The 11,798-nt window shown below is 45.6% G+C and overlaps 1 long non-coding RNA gene across 3 annotated transcripts; it reads right to left on the bottom strand.

The window, feature by feature from the left end:
• Positions 1 to 5,082: 5,082 nt before the first annotated feature.
• Positions 5,083 to 11,708, bottom strand: LOC102502350 (uncharacterized). Of its 3 annotated transcripts, none has more exons than XR_001370271.2 (4): positions 11,120 to 11,708; positions 5,930 to 6,073; positions 5,659 to 5,824; positions 5,083 to 5,096 (listed from the first exon to the last, which is right to left on the bottom strand). It is a non-coding gene; the product is annotated as an uncharacterized LOC102502350 (long non-coding RNA). The 3 variants fall into 3 exon arrangements; XR_334327.2 differs by lacking the exon at positions 5,083 to 5,096 and adding an exon at positions 7,308 to 7,414 and having other exon boundaries at positions 5,485 to 5,824; XR_001370270.2 differs by lacking the exon at positions 5,083 to 5,096 and having other exon boundaries at positions 5,485 to 5,824.
• Between the last annotated feature and the right edge of the window lie 90 nt (positions 11,709 to 11,798).

Consider the following 11,798-nt stretch of genomic DNA (forward strand, 5'->3'; position numbering starts at 1 on the left):
GTGCCTCGTGTGTTTTTCAAGCCTCTGGGTCTGGGACTGAAAGCAGGAGTCAGCCATGTGGGATCCAGTTCCTTAACCAGTATGCTACCTGCTGGCCCACTAAATCAGCTTTCTTATGAAGGAAATCATTGATATGTTCTCTAAATTTTTTTTACTTATTTGCCATAGGTTGTATGCACTCACCGGAGAGAGAGAGGGAAAGTGAGAAATCAACCCCCCAAGCCATGCCACAATCCCCTCTTCGTTCTCATCTCGGGATCTCGAGCATGTACACACAAGTACCTGGAATGTTTTCGGGCTGCAGGGCTAAGGACTTGCAATGCAGAGCTGGCCATATGGGATCCAGTGCCTTCCCTACCACACCACTTGCTGGCCCTCTAAAACCTTTATTTCTATTTTTACTTTTAAATCTTTGACTTATTGAAAAAAATCATCTTGGGGTGCCAGTAAGGTGCTGGACTCCCACATGGTCAACTTCGGTTTGAATCCTGGACCTAGGAAATCAAAACTCATACCGGGTACATGTGCGTGCATGTCCAAAACCCCAGGAGGAGAGTGGAGGAGAAGGGACTGCAGCCCTGGCCATCCCCCCGGGGGGGATTTCTCGCTTTCTGTCTCTCTGTCTCTCCAGTGAGTGCACGTGCTCTACAGCAAAAATCTCTAAGCAAACAAACAAACAAAAAACTAAAAAATTCATCTTGGACTAGGGCTGAGGTACAGACCCAATTTTAAAAATTGGATAAACTGGTTTAATACATGTTAAATAAATTTTAAGTAAATTCAATTACATTTAATTTACTCTTTAAATTAAATATATTTAAAATACATTTTAGAAAAACACACACACACACACACATACAAAATCTCTTTCATTTATTTACTAGTTTTGCAGTCACCTTCACCCCACCTCCCAATCTTCTACGCTATAACTAGGGCTATGAGGGGTTAGGGGCTCCTCCATTACTAAAAGATCGGGGGGCAGGGGTCCCTTAGGTCCTGGCTGCAAGGCTGTATTCTTGTCTTTCTACTTAGCTACATCCTTAACTTCCTATAAAGCTGTAGCCCTGGGCAGGATTTGGGAGCAATTTTACTTTGCCCGTTTACAAAGGTGTGTGGGAGTGTGAAACGACAGGCACAGGCTGCTCCTGTGACACAGGAACAGGGGACATTTATAAACAAGGCATGTCCGGCAAGAGAGAACACTTGAGTAAGATGTGGGCACGCTCATGATGAAGGCTGCAAAGCCAAAACAGAATGAGTAAAGTCCCCATGTCCTGATAAGGAGCAATCTCTTGTATGTACAGTTCACAACGTACAGAACAGTGTATACGGTATGACAGCTTTTGTGTAAGTACGAGAATACAGAGTCACAGGGAGAGATGCTGGAAGGATTCGCAAGCTAACACAAATGATTTAATAAAGAGGAGGAAAGTGAAAGACAGCGTAAACAAACATGACTTCTCTGTATAAAGAAATGTTGCAGTATTATTTTTTGCTGTTGAGATGTATCTATTAAAATAAACAAAGCTATAAAGAAAACCTGTTGACTACAAAAAATGTGAGCGTGTTTGTGTTATGGGGGCAAGGAGGCTTTAAGCCCAGAGCCTGATTCTGGTGCTCTGTCTCTGGGTGTTAAAATCGGAGGCACCGGGGCCAGTGGTGTGCTGTGGTTGGGGCTCTGGACTCCCACTTGGTAGACCGCAGTTTGAGTCCTGGACCCAGTGGCTTGAGACACAGCAGGCGCGTGCATGTGTGTTCCCAAAATCCTGAGAGGAGAGTGGAGGAAAGGAGATGGTAGTGTGGTCTTCCCCCGTGGGAGGTGATTTAAAAAAAAAAAAAAAAAAATCCCAGGCACTACTGCCTGCCTCTGCGCTGCCCGACAGGCCGCCGCAGCAGACCCACTCACTGTTCGCATTTGCTGTCTGTCTTGGGTTCATAGACTTGCTCATTGTTTTTGAGCTTGTTTCTTTTTGGCTTTCTTTTTTATATTTTACCTATCATTGCTATATATTTAGACCAAAGGAGATGTTTAGATGTGCAAACCTGCTGTGTCACTGGTTCTTTTCAGCAAGTTTTAACACTTATTATTGAAAAGCCTTTAAAAAAATCTCTTTTTATTGCCTTAGAAAGTCCAGGACACTCAGAATTACCAAACATTTCTTAGTGGATGAAATGTATTAGAATGAAGTTTCTAACTTTAATTCTGAGTATAAAATACTGTATTTCATAAAATTTGAAATGTCATTAAGATGAATCATTATTTTGTGTACCATTAAAAATATGCTGCCAATTAAACTGACACAACACCTTATCAAACCTTGATTTCTTCTTCATCTTTTATTTATTTATTTATTTTTTCTGAGAGGTTTTCACTACAGGGTGCATGTGCTCACCAGAGACAGAGGGAGAAAGAGAGACACAAAGCGAGAAATCCCCCCCCCCCCCCCCCCCCAGGGGAACGGCCACATCACAATCTGTTCTCCTGTTTTCTTCTCAAGATTTTGGGCATGCAGGAACCAAAAGTTAGCATAATGGCTATGTCACTGGATTCCCACATAGTCGACCGCGGTTCAAGTCCCGGACCCGGTGGCTTAAAACTCACACCGGGAGCGTGTGCATGCGTGCCCAAAATCCCGAGAAGAGAATGGAGGAGAAGGGATTGCGGCGTGACCATCCCCTCTGGGGGGTGATTTCTTGCTTTCTGTCTTTATGTCTCTCTCTGTCTGTCTGGCGAGCGCACACGCCCTGTAGCGAAAACCTCTCCCCCCCAAAAAAAAACAAAAAAAAAAAAAAAATTTTGGGCATGCATGCACACGTGCCCAGTGTGAGTTTTAAGCCACCGGGCCCAGAACTCAAACTGTGGTCAACTATGTGGGAGTCCAGTGATGTAACCATTACCCCATCTGCTGGTCCCTCAAATCCTGATTTCAAAGATACTAAAATGTCATTGCTAAGATATACCATCATTGGGGGCCAGTAAGTGGCAGGGTGGTTAAGGCACTGGACTCGCACATGACTGACTGCAGTTCAAGTCCTGGACTTGGTGGTTTGCTTTCTCAATTTCCCTTTCTCTCTCTGGTCAAATTAAAAAATAATAATAATAAATAATCATTATTAAAACAAAGAGATAAACCATTATTGGGGCCAGCAGGTGACATAATAGTTAAGGCGCTGGACTCCCACGTAGTCACCATAATTCAAATCCTGGACCCAGTGGCTTGAAACTCACGCCGGGGGCATGTGCATATGTGCCCAAAGTCCCGAAAGGAGAATGGAGGAGAAGGGAGTGTGGTGTGGCCATCCCTCCTGGGGCATGATTTCTTGCTTTCTGTCTCTCTGACTCTGTCTCTTTAGCAAGTACACACAACCAACAATAAAAATCTCTCAAAAGAAAAAAAAAACAGAAAAAAAGACAAACCATCAAAAAAATGCTGCCAATTAAACTATAACATAATACCTTAGCAAATCTTGATTTCAAAGATACTAAAATGTGAAAAAATTGTGCCTCATAGAGTAGATAAAATATAGAATTATAGATATAGCCTTGGAAGATAAAAAGGTTGAATTAAATATATACTGATTGTAGGATGTTCCAGGGATCTAAAGGAAACATTTTGCCTAGAGCAATGCCATGTATATGGTAGGTATTAATTAGTATTTGTGACTAAGTACCTTTTACATGACATTGGATGGTTTCTAAAGTATAAAGGGAAGTTTGCAAGCAACTTTGTTTTAAAAAAAGTTAAGTGGGGCAAACAGGTGGTGTGGCAGTTAAAGGCGCCGGACCCTTACATGGCTGATCGCGGTTTGAGTCCCAGACCTGGAGGCTTGCTTTTTCACTTTCCTTCTCTCTCTCTCTCATTCTGTCTCTCTGTGGTCAAATTAAAATAAATAAATAAAGTTAAATAAAATAATTCTTTAAAAAATAAAAGTTAAGCATAGACTATGTTCAGGCTCTGTACTACAAAACTGAGAATAAAGAGATAACAAAAAAATAACAAAGATATAGCCCAGTCCTTGAATAGTTTGTAATCTAGAGAAAGAGACAAATGAAGTAGTCTGACAATCAGGGGTGATATCCAGACTGAAGGTTTAGATTGGGGGCCATCTTCAGAGAGAGAGGTTGAAATTGTGAGGACAGATAATGACACCAAACAGGCTTGCAACATGAGGACAGGGCCGAGGACAGGTCCTTGGAGACCCCTACATTACATGGGAAGAAGAGGGTCCAGTGAGGAAAATCAAGATGTGGTTTGAGAGAGGAGAAATTGGGAGAGCAATCTGTCACTGAGGCCCGAAGCAAAGATGGCTTTATGAAGGAAGAACAATGAGCATTGCCAAATTACAGAGATGGGCAAGATGAGGGGTGAAGGTGTCATCAGATCTGGCAGTTAGGAGGTCACCAGTGACTTCTAATAAAGTAATTTCAGAAAAATGATTGGGACACATGTCAGACGGTAATGGGTTGATGAGTAAATGCGGGGAGAGTTTGTCTAGAAAAAGCTTATGAGGAAGGATAGGAAGAGGCAGGGAAAAAAAGAAGAGCAGAAATGGAATCAATAAATGCAGAGAAAAAGTAGGTAACTCAGCACCTGGGAACGGAGAGTGACTGACCATCTAGATGCAGGAGGGAAGCAGATTTGGGAGGCAGCTGGCAGCCAAGGCAGGGAGCAAATCTCAGGGTCCTGAGAGGAAAGGCAAAGAGGCTATGGTATCAGGCAGCCTTTGGTTCACTTTCTAGCTCACTTCCTTGTGTGAACTCGGGTCAATTACTTAACCTCTGCCTCTCAGATGTTAAAGAATCCTCAGAAAGAAGACAGACACTCCAACGATACTCCTACAATAACTATGATATGTTTTTCAAAGTTCTTCTTATGATTTTAATGTAGGCTGATGATGTAAGACCAAAGCACAATTCTAGGAAAGAATCTTATAAGGAGAAAAATGATGCATTTCAAGTGCATGGCTTTCTGACAGGCTTTTAAGAGTATCTAGAGGTGCAACAGCAAATGAATTTCTTCTTGCATGCAGATGCTGATGCGATGCCAATGGCTGCCAGAAGCCCCAGTTGAGACGAGCCGTGTTTGAGCAAGAGCCTAAGCTCAGCAAAAGAAAGGGTTACGGATTAAAGATATTGGCTAGGGTCTTGGCAGGGACAGCAGCATCATATGTGTGCTGACCCTAATCCAGCAGGGTAAATAACTATGTATTCGTTAAGTTATCCATAAACATTATTGAACATTTTTAAAAAATAATTATTTCACTTAACTTTATTTACGTATTTACTTATTTTTAAATTTGACCCGAGAGGGACAGAGCGAGAAGAGAGAGGGAGAGAGACTGAGAGAGAGAGACAGAGAGAGTGAGAAAGCAAACCGCCAGATCTGGGTCTCAAACCATGGCCAGTCATGTGGGAGTCCAGTGCCCTTAACCACCATGCCTCCTGCCGGCCTCATTACTGAAGTTACAGACTTCAGTGCACCTTCTCTGAGAAGTACGAGTATTGTCTATTGTACAGTACGGGTAGAAACTAATGACGGCAGTCAGCTGCAGTCAGAAGGTCCAACATCCCATAACAAAAGTTAAGAGGTGTGACCAGGATACACTCGTTAACAGAATACGTCTCTACCTGTGCAAGGGAGATGACCATGGACATACCTGAGGCAGGATCTACATCTTCCTTGGAAAAATCTCACTGCACTCTAAGACACAGGCAAACAGGAAATCAAGATCCAAATCCTTCATATCCAATAGTCATGATTGTTTTATCCTGAAAACATTGTAACGTTACCGTTGCCAATATTGCTCTTCAAAAAATATGCACCTTCAAGCAATGAAAGACCTTAGTCAATCTTCCAAGAGAATAAACTTTAATAAACATAAATACACATAATAAGCAGTGATACCATGTCTTTATATAAAATCTCACCTTGAATTCCAATGCGGGTAAAGCAGAGCCACCCTGGCTGAAGGAGTGGTGAAGGGCTTTACGTCCCACCTCAGTCCAGCCCTGAGGGCTTCAATGAACATGGTCCGAAAGCCTCTGCTGTGAGACTGGTTTCTAAATGCTTCCCTGGACCATTAGACAAATTAATTTGCTGTGTTATAAACAGGTGAAATGTTGGGAATGTTTACAAAACATTTCAATTTAGTCACCCAAGGCGATCAGTTATTAAAATACATTTCCCAAAGTCTGGATTCCTATCTTTAAGGAAACTGTGTAATGGCACAAGAAAGGTTGTGCCAACCCCCTTTGCAAGCTTCCTTTCCGCCCATGAGATCTGATAGGCTTAGTCCCCAGCGTGTTCCCTGGAGAACAATGGCACGCTAGGGCCCAGGAATGGCGTAGGAATTTCAGTGTTCCTTCTGCAGTTTAGATAGCCAGAGGGGAAAAACGAGAGGAAGAACAAAATTGCCTTTTTAAAGAGATCTCCCAGAAATCCTACCCAATAACTCTGTGTAATTCAATAGTCAAAAATCTAGTCACAAGACCACCCCTGGCGATAAGGAAGCCTGTGTGCTGCCCTTTAGCGAGACAGAGCAACATGTCCACATGGACACATTATGACCCTGCTCAAGAGCACCTGTGCGGAATTAACTGTCACTCCCCCTATTTCCATGGTGTGCGTGTATTTTCTGGGGTTTTTTTTTTTTTGAGAGAAAGATTTTTGCTATAGGGCACATGTACTCATCAGACAGAGAAACAGAAAGAGAAAATTCTCCCCCGGGGGATGGCCAAGCCCACAATCACTTCTCCACTATTTTCCTCTTGGGATTTTGGGCAGGTACCCACACACACCCGGCTTGAGTTTTCTTTTTTAATTATTTACTTAATTTTATTTATTTAATTCATTCATTTATTTTTAAATAGAGAGAGAGAGAGAAAGTGAGAAAGCAAGCCACCAGGCCCGGGACTCGTACCATGGTCAACCATGTGGGAATGCCCAGCGCCTTAACCACCACACCACCTGCTGCCCCGGATTAAGTTTTAAGTTGCCTGGTCTGGGACTCAAACCGTGGTCGACCACGTGGGAGTCCAGCGATGTGACCGTCATGCCATCTGCTGTCCAAGGTGTGAGGTATTTTACTATATGCATACATTTGTCTAACAGGATACTGAGCAACTTCATAGCCCCACACCTGCAGGGTTTTGCTGCAGGGTTTTGCTGCAGGGCACGTGCCCTCGCCAGAGACAGGAAGCAAGAAATCACCTCCCAAGAGGGAATGGACATGCTGCAATCCCCTCTGCCTTTGGTATATCCCTTAGCTTCAGCTTTCCCCACCACTGCCCCCAGGCAGCTGCTCACCTGCTCTCCTCCACTAGTTTCGTTTCATCCGTGTCATACAGATGAAACCACGCAGTATATCATCTTCTGAGACTGGCTCTGTCACTCAGCCTTAGACCTTCAAGATTCTTTGAAGAGGTTGATGTGTCACTAATTCATTCGAGTAGAATTTCATGACATAAAGTACCAGTTTACTCATTCACTTGTTAAATACATTGGCTTGTTCAGTCTTTAAAAAAATTTAATAGCTGGGGCCAGCAGGTGGCATGGTGGTTAAGGTGCTGGAATTTCCACGTGGCGGCCATGGTTCAAGTTCTGGACTTGGCAGCTTGTTTTCTCACTCCCCCCCGCCCCCGTCTTTCTCTGGCAAAACTCATGTGAAAAATGATATTATTAATAATAATAATAAATAAATCTTAAAAAATTTTAATAGCTTATTTTTTAAAAGAATAACTTTATTTCTTCTTCCATTTGACCAGAGAGAAAAAGAAAGAGAAAGTAAGCTGCTAAGTCCAGGACTCACACTGCAGTAAGCCAAGTGGGAGTCCAGTGCTTTAACCACCATGCCACCTGCTACCCCCGTACTTACAAGTTTCTATTAGTGTACATGTCTTTCTGTGAACATAAATTCTCATCCTGTATACATTTTTTTGGAGAGAGTTTTTGCTATAGAAGCGTACCTTGTTGGAGAGACAGTGAGAAACTGAGAGGCAGAAAGCATCCCCAGGGGGAATGGCAATGCCACAATCCCTTCTCCTCTCGGGATCTTGGGCATGCACGCACATGTGCCCGGAGTGTTTTATTTATTCATTTTTTAAATTTTTTATGAGAGGGTTTTGCTGCAGGGCATGTGCGCTCGCCAGAGAGACAGAGAGCAAGAAATCACCTCCCAAGGGGGAAATGGACATGCTGCAATCCCTTCTCCTCCATTCTCCTCTCGAGATCTTGGGTCAGCACATACACGCGCCCAGTGTTAGCACCATGTCTGGGACTCGAACCGCAGTCAACTACATGGGAGTCCAGTGACATAGTCATTATGCTAACTGCTGGTCCCAGGATTTTTATTTATTTATTTTTAAAAGTGAATATGGGCCAGCAGGTGGTGTGGTGGTTAAAGCATTGGGCTCGCTCCCACGTGGCTGGTTGTGTTTTGAGTCCTGGACCTGGTGGCTTGCCTTTTCACTTTCTCCCTTGCGCTCTCTTATTTCCGGTAAGCGCGTGTGCCCTGTAATAGATTGAAAAATAATGATGGTGATAAAATTTAAAAAATAAGTTAATACAAGTGAGTTTGGTGAGGTCAAAGCAGCCTTATTCTTTTTCTTATCGACACAGGAACACAGACGTGCAGGTGATCAGGCTGAGTGCTGGCGGTGAGACTAGGGTTCCTGTCCCACACTCGGGAAGAATTAGAGACTCAGACACAGAGTGGGTACAGCAAAGCAGGGAGTTTATTGAAGGAGAGGGAAGGAAAAACAGAGCTCCCAAGAAGGGAGGGGTCCCTGAAAATGGGTTGCTGAGGAGGAACTGGGTGAGGGGTGTTTATCTGGGTCAGAGAGGCCTTGCTCAGGCTTATTTTCAGGTGGGGCTCCTGCACAGGCTGGATGGGTCCAGTTATTCTCCTAATTTTGGAGTGGGTGCGAAGGTCAGAGGCTTTGGGCCTTAAAAGCCATTATCTTATCCTCTTCCTGGAACATGGTGGGGCCTGGAAAAAGCCTTTGTTTTATTTCTAGGTCCTGCTGCCCAGGTCAGTCACTGAGCCACCGCTACAAGAGGTCTGCCCAGCAAGCAGCAGAGCTGTTGTCTCCATCTTAAACCTTTTTGTGATTCCACACTGGGCCTGTACCCTAACTACATTTTTAGGGTTCCTATCTTCTACCTCAATATCCCAAGAACCTAGTAAAGTATATGAAAGAATGCAGATCTTCATAAATTGTGTTGAATAAATTACATTTTTAAAAAGGTTTTTGCTATATGGCATATGTGTTTGCTCAAGAGAGAATGAGACAGAGACAGAGAAAGGGAAAGTGAGAAATCACTCCCTGGGGAGGATGGGGGGATGGCCACATCATAGTCCCTTCTCTTCCATTCTCCTCATGGGATTTTAGGCATGCATGCCCCTGCACCCAGTGATTTTCAAGCCACCAGGTCCAGGACTTGAACCAGGCATGATGTGCCATGTGAATGAATCCAGTGCCTTAACCCCCATGATGCCTGCTGGCTCGCTTCATTTTTAAAACACTATTAACATAGCTGTACGTTTACTTTTTTCTCCATCAGATATTTTTGGGCACTTCCTACACCTAGACACTGGGGGTACAACTGGAAACATTTTCATTAGAGAAAAATGAAACAGGGATACATCTGTTTAAACTTCTCTTCCTCACAGAACTACCCTTCCTTAAATAAAAATTCATTCCATAAACATTTCTTTGTGGAATTGAAACAGTAAGTAACTAAACAGGGCTTACTTCAATGACTTTCAAGGTCATATTGCGTTTTGAATTCAGTTAGCAAGACAAAGATTTGGATAGATGATAGCAGGCCAGCCCCTGGTGGTTAAGGTGGCTGGATCCCACATGGCATAGTGATGGTCTGAGTGCCCCTACCAGCGACATGCTCCTCATATATGTGTGTCTAGCCCCAGATTTGGAGAGGAGGGAGAGATGGAGAAGGGACTGCAGAATGACCATTCCCCATGGGGGAGGGGGGAGGCACTTTCTCACTGTCTGTCTTCCAAAAAGAACATCTGTGCTCTTCAGTTTTTTGAGAAATTCTTGCTATAAAGCAAGAAATCACCCCCCCCCCGGGGGGGGGATGGGCTTGCTGCAATCCCTTCCCCTCCATGTTCCTCTCAGGATTTTGGGCATGCAGGCACGCACACCGGGCATGGGTTTTAAACTACTGGCTCTAGGGCTCAACTACAGTGGACTATGTGGGAGTTCAGCCACTTAACCACTAAGGCCACCTGCTGGTCCCGCACTTTTTTTTTTTTAAATTTAGAAAACATAAGATAGGAATTTAAAGTTGACTCTTTTTCTTAGTGGTGATGATTCTAAATTCGTTGTCCTCAGAACAGAGACAGGACTTTATTTCCAGTAGGGTGAAGATTCTGGGACCATTCCCTGTGGCTATGCTGGTGCATACAACTTCAGCTGCATTTCCAGACCGGTCACATGGTTAAAATCTGCATTTCTTTTAATGGTGTGCAAGTTGGCGTGGTTTGAAATAATTAGATTATAGGGTGGTCCAATTATTTGGTTCAAACAGTCATCACACACCCTGAGGCTTAATTACCGCGAATCAATCAACCCCACCCCCACGCGGGCTGTCACCGACAATAGGTTTTACTGAACTGGCACAGCGGGAGGAGTTCCGCGGGCGGGCAGACCCGAGGCTAGGGCTCCGAGACTTCGGCCGTTAAAATAACTGCTGACTCGCACGGGACCCGTTTTCCTAGTGCAATTCCACCCAATTTCAAGGTCAGGCGGATCTCTCTTCAGGAGAGTTTGCTTACCTCTAAAACACTTTTTCACTCTGAGGGGAAAAAAAACTAGAAAACTCTCAGGGCTTGGAAAACAGAAAATATTTACATCTGAGTCTGCAGATTTCGTCACTATTTGAAAAACTCGGCAACATGATGACGTTACAAACTAAACCACACCACAGGTCTTCAGAAAGTTCAAATGAAACGCGTATTAGGACATAACTACGCAGAGGTCACCGGAAAAGGCTCCCATTTGAATTCTCGTTCCCACGAGCTTCCCAAGCCCCTCTCGGGCGGACCCCGAGCCACCCGGCACAGCCGTCACTGGCGGAGCCGCTGCGATCCCCACCTTGTTACTGATCAGGCCACGCAGGCTGCTACCAGCTTGAGAGGTCCCAAAGCGAAGTGGGGGGAGGCCTGGGACGTCGCGGCTGGAGCGGCAGGACAGACGCCGGAACAAGTAGAGCGGAAGATCGGCCGAGCGGACGCCTGGGACCCGCTCCGGGCAACCGCCCAGCAGGTGCCCGGCTGCGCCCGGCGCTTTGGCCGCTACCTGCCACTGGGCCGGAAGTCACCTACCGGGGCGACCCCTCCGGGTCGACAGCCCCGTCGCGCGGCGCAGAGGACGCAGCGGTTCGCTCATGACCTCCCCGCTGTGTCCCTTGCCCTTCGTTCAAACGCCTCTGGCCCGTGGGGGAAGTCTGGGCGAAACTGGGAGGGGAGCGAGGAAGGGCAAGAGGACACGAACGCACGGAAAACCCCACTCAGAGCCAGGCGCTGCCTCGAAGGGGGCGCATGCGCCAGCCTAGCGTTGGGCGCGCGGAGGGAGCCGCGCAAGCGCAGCACCGAGACCAACAATGCCGCCGCGGGGTGACCGACGGGCTGAGGGCGCTTTAGCTACGGAGGGCCGCGGCGGCTGTAGGCGCGTGCGCAGAGCGCGAGGGGGCGGAGCTCTCCAGAGGGGGCCGGCGGCGGGCAGCGTGGCCTCGCGCGCCCCCTGGCGCGCACCCGGGGAGCTGAGGGAGCGG

The sequence above is a fragment of the Tupaia chinensis genome, unplaced genomic scaffold, assembly GCF_000334495.1.
Source record: "Tupaia chinensis unplaced genomic scaffold, TupChi_1.0 Scaffold000198_1, whole genome shotgun sequence".
Taxonomy (NCBI): Eukaryota; Metazoa; Chordata; class Mammalia; order Scandentia; family Tupaiidae; genus Tupaia; species Tupaia belangeri.